At 48.4% G+C, this 4,902-nt stretch overlaps 1 protein-coding gene across 2 annotated transcripts in view; it reads left to right on the forward strand.

Moving 5' to 3' along the window:
• HS3ST1 (heparan sulfate-glucosamine 3-sulfotransferase 1) overlaps positions 1 to 4,902 on the forward strand; it is a 68,848-nt gene that overhangs the window by 24,145 nt on the left and 39,801 nt on the right. Inside the window, exon 1 of one of the 2 annotated variants that reach the window (XM_069069749.1) lies at positions 1,284 to 1,422. The exons of the other annotated variant lie outside the window; for it this stretch is intronic. The gene's annotated coding sequence lies outside the window, so the exon portion shown is untranslated. Of the gene's footprint in view, positions 1 to 1,283; positions 1,423 to 4,902 lie in introns of those variants that run through there. 2 annotated transcript variants of the gene reach the window in all.

A 4,902-nucleotide genomic window follows, 5' to 3' on the forward strand; every position in this document is an offset into this window, starting at 1 on the left:
CACACACACACACACACACACACACACACACACACACACACACACACGCTATAAAGCCTTGATTTGGATTCACACATGAAAGCATCCCGGCTCCAATAAACCCTGAATCATAAGGAGCGATGCAGAAGAGAGAGTTCTTAAATGGCGACAAGCAGGGCAGAAGCAGGGAACTCTTTCTGGGGCACGAGAGCCTACTGGACCAGAGCTCCTTGCAGAGGACGTTTTCAGCCTTTTCCCTTCCCTTTCCTTCGGCAAGTCCGGGCTCAGGCTGTGCTTTGGACATCTTGGAAGGAGCGATCGCTCAGGGCCTCAGCTACCTGCAAGTGCTGGGGTGCGGGGGGGGCGGGAGGAAAGGTGCGGAGCACTGAAGCGGAATGGGGGAGGGACTGGACGGAATCTTGCCCTGGATCCTTTAGGTGGGTCACCACTACCAGCAGTAGGCTCGCAGCCTGCGCGCCCTGGATCCAGCACAGGCACAAGTTCCGCGGGTGGGGAAGTGCCGTTCCCCAGAAAGCTTGACTTGCAGCGGCGCTTCTCTTGCAAAGCTCTTCCCCTCGGAAGAGAAGCTGGGGAAGGGGCCGCAAAGACTATCTTTCTCTTCTTCCCTTTCCCATGCCCCACCGGACCGCGGCGCGCGGAGCCAGGGACAGAGTCCCAGTTCTGCCTTTCCCGAGGTGGAGACACGGAACCCTGGTTTTCCTTTCCTGCCAGTAGGTCTGGGAGGGGTGGGGGTGGGGGTGCTGAAACCAGAGCGGCCGCTTCCAGTGGGCGGGGCGGGCTCGCCCATTGACGTGCACTGGAGAGGGAGGGAGAGAGGGAAAGGGAGAAGGAGGGCAGAGGAGAGTGGAGAAGAGAGGATAGTTTGCAGAGCGAACTCCAGCTAGGCTGTGCTGCTAGCAGCCGCAGCAGTTGGTCGGCCGCACCTGAGCCGGCTCGGCAGCAGTGGGCGCTCGCGCTCCTCCTCCCTCTGGGGCTCTCGCCCTCTTCCTCCTGCTCTTCTTCCTCCTCCTCCGTCTCCTTTTCCTCCGCCTCCCTGTGGGACCAGGAGCTGCCAGCCTCCTGCACTTGGTCTCCCACACCATAGCAAGAACACCCGCTGCCGCTCCAAGCCCTTCTGCCTACGTCTCTGTGCTGGGGCCAGCAGAAGCGGCGAACCTCTGGTCTCCCTCTCCCTCTGTCCCTGTGCATCCCCTTCCCTTCTCCCCTGACACCCTCCACCTTCCTCTAGCCCCAGCATCTCCCGCAGCACCCCCAATCTACGCATCCACGGACCCAATCCTCCAGCCTCTGAGGGTTCCGCGAAGATCTCGCCCCTGTCTGCCTCCCTTCCTTCGTCCACTTCTCTTCAGAGTTGTGCCGTGCCCCATGGCCCTGGCAGAGGGACATCTGCGGGACGCCGACGGACTACACAGTGCAAGTCAGGTGAGTTCCCGGAGCAGGAGAGCAGAAGCAGAGAGAAGAGATTGCTTAGGGACCGACCGTCTCAGTGGCAGAGTTTGCAGGGGCATGGTCATGAAAGGGTGTCGAGTGCACAAGATCCCTGAGCAGTTGAGAATGGACTTCTCCCTCTTAGAAAGTAACAACCTGGGACGACAGGTGCTTTAGGGCTTGGACTAGAGCCCGAACCAGGGGTTGGGAGGGGGGGTGGTGGGAGGGGTGCAAAGAGAAAAGAAGAAAAAAAGGAATGGAGAAAAGACCGGTTTCCCCCCAGCTCCCACCTCTTTATGCCCCTAGGGGTAAAATCTCTACTTTGGGTGGCTTCGAGGACTAGGAGATGTGGTTGCTTTGATTCTGTTCAAAGGGAGTGTTGATTTGTCTACATTTCTAGCATCTATCCCCTTGCCTTCTTCCCGGAGGACCAAGCATATTCGCAAAGCATCGCTGAGCCAAGCTGTGATGCTTGGGGATGTGAAATTGGGGGATATTTTAGAAAGTCACTTGGTATGGAGAAGGGGGGGGGTCTCTTTCTTCTTGAAATTCGGGAGGAGAAGGGAACGAAGACAGGATGAATTTTCATTTTAAAAGGAAGTAGGTTTAGGCTTCGGTGAGTATAGCATCCTAGTGTCCTAAATGTTATACATTAAAATATAAATTAAAAACTCTACCTCCGCACCTCCAAACCTGTTTCAATGTCTGTACAGCATCAATGGTGAATGTTACGGGGAATAGGCGGGACTCGAACCCAGGTTAGAGTAGTGTATACACCTCCTCATGAAGAACTTGAGGGTGTTCGTAGCCTTAGCTGAGCCTCCTGGTTTCCCCGGGTGTAAACTCAGTTTAAGATATGCCACTGTTACCCTTGTCTTTACGAAGGATCGGTCGCAATTTGGTTGTGCCAAAGGGAGGGGTAGCTTTGGCAACCCCCACTGCTTTCAGGTGGAGGTCTCTGCCCTTGGTACTTTACACAGCCCCGCTGCTGTGTGGCTCACAGTGTCTGTGAAACCCGAACTGTCTGGGAAGCGGCCAGGTGGGATGGAGATAGGGAGCCCAAGGAAAAGGAAACCACCTCCTCGGCAGAGGTGGCCATGTCTCCTGTTAATCCCATCTGATCCTATAAATCGTTCATATCCTCCTGTCTCCTGTGTGAGTGCTTCTCATCCTGTGGTGGTTGCTGAGCTGTCCCTTCTGGTATGGATGAGGCTTATTGATCACTTGATAGGATTTGGTCTCCGGATTCCCACGCTGAACCAACGTTAACTACGGTTATTTTTATCCACACCTTGTGTACAGGCTCTTGGATCTGAGGGGGCTCTGGGGAGATAACTGCAAATCCAGTCAATTCAGCCAGTCCTCCCTCCCGGAGCCAGCTTTTTTTTCCAGCTGGAAACATTTGAGATAAGCGATTTAGAGAAAAGAGAGGAGGGTTCAGGCAGCAACACCAAGATCTCTCTCAACTGAGTTCAAGAAACGACTTAGATCTTTATACAGCCCCAGATGGGCTGCTTGTGAGACATACATATTAGATCATCGTACAGTTGGTGCTGATAGAAGGAAACCTACCTTTTGGAAAAGACAACTGCTGCTTAATTACCTTGTTGGCTTGAGCAAAGAGGAGACTGCAGATGATGGTGTTGTCTAACTCCACTTTCAGGCCTTAATTTTCTTCCTTTTTCTAAATTAAGGCCTTTTGTTGTTAAGTGCAAAAGGGAGATGTTACTCAAAGCCTTTTTCTATCTTAATAAGAAAGAAAACTTTTCTTTTTTTTTAATATGCCTGGCTTTTCTAAAGTGTACTTTTGGTATATATATAGAATATATTCTTCTCCCTGAATAACCTTCTAGTATAGAAATAAGCTGCTCAGTTAAATTCTAGGGCACAAACTCCCCTAAGTTGTATACATTGCCACAGAGCATTCCCACCCTACAGACTGGACGCCTCAATAGTGAATCAGCCCTAGAGCCCTTTCTTTGTCCCTCCTGTTTTTTGTGGGTAGCACAGGATTGCAAGAATTACATATGGAAATGAACTATTACCTTACGTAAGAATTCTCTAGCACCAGGCAGTGAAAGATTGGTCTATGCAAGGTATTTCCCAGTGCTTGCTTAGGGGATCTGACTATTTCAACTGGGTTTGACATGGATCAATAAAGTCATGACTAAGCACCTTTAGCTGAAGCAGTTAATTACAGCCAGTATTAAGAAGTGACAGTCCTTTAGGAAGATGTACTAGGGAACATTTGGCAGTGAAACATTTCTGTGAAGAGCCTGAAGAATGACATGTGGAATTTTTGCTCATGAGGTAGTGAGGTGATACCTTGAGATGGGGGTCTGCAGGAAGGAGAGATACAAGAAAGGCAGATGGCTTGCTTTTAAAATTCTCTCACTTTAGACAACTTTACTCACTGTTGATAAAAACTGAAACTTTGAAATTTTGCTTGTTTTCAGAAGAAGTCTTTCATCAGGAAATCCCTTGTATTTGCAAATCTACAAAGGGAGAATAAAAGTAGCCTTACTAATTCTTAAATTAAAAAAAAATGACGGCGATTAGAGGGGTATGGCCATAAGCAAACTTAGGCAGTTTAATACTCTTGTGCCAAATACAGGGGAAAAGGAATTCATGCTTTCTCATTGTCTTTTCTCTATTCACATCCTAAAAGCATTACTTCACATTGAATAGTCTTTGCTCTGATAGGATTGGAGTTTGGGATTTCAGAGATAAAAGGAGATTGTATACTTCATCTAATGGAAATTTGTACTGGGGTTACTTTGTTAGGATGTTTTGCTAGGATCTTTTTTGGGGGGGGAGGGGTTGTCCTAACTACTGAGCAGTAACTTAAAAACACGTGATTCGTGCTTTTCCTTTCTCAGAACTATTGATTTATAGGGTCACAGAACTGGAAGGGTCCTTAGTACAAAGAAATTTTAGAGTTAGGAGAGACCTTGCAATACAGAATATATGAATAGGAGAGGTCCTTTTATAAGCAAGGAATAGCAACCCCATAAAAGTAGAAAAGAATTTTGGATGTGTAGTCAAAGACCCTTGATTGAAGTCCTGTTACTGCCATTTATTATCCATGCAACCCTGGGCAGGTCACTTAGCCTCCTTAGCTCTCAGTTTCCTCATCCATAAAATGAGGGGATTAGAGTAGATGACCCTTAAGGGTTGCTTTTTTGTTTGTTTGGATTTTTTTTTTTTTTTTGGCTACAAATCTATGATCTTGTGAACATTCCTCTTAGAGATGAGGAAACAATGGCTCAGGTAATGTGCTGAGCACAATGTCAAAGAGTTAGTAGCAGAGCTGGGAACTCATCTATGAAATGAACTCTGTGAGATCCTAGAGTCCCCACTTCTTGACTTTTTCTTGTCTAGAGCTCTATTTTTTTCTTTGCTGTTTCCTTCCTTCCTTCCTTCCTTCCTTCCTTCCTTCCTTCCTTCCTTCCTTCCTTCCTTCCTTCCTTCCTT

This window comes from Petaurus breviceps, unplaced genomic scaffold, assembly GCF_028583685.1.
Source record: "Petaurus breviceps papuanus isolate PSGF00001 unplaced genomic scaffold, PetGlider_PUasm1.0 140, whole genome shotgun sequence".
NCBI lineage: Eukaryota > Metazoa > Chordata > Mammalia > Diprotodontia > Petauridae > Petaurus > Petaurus breviceps.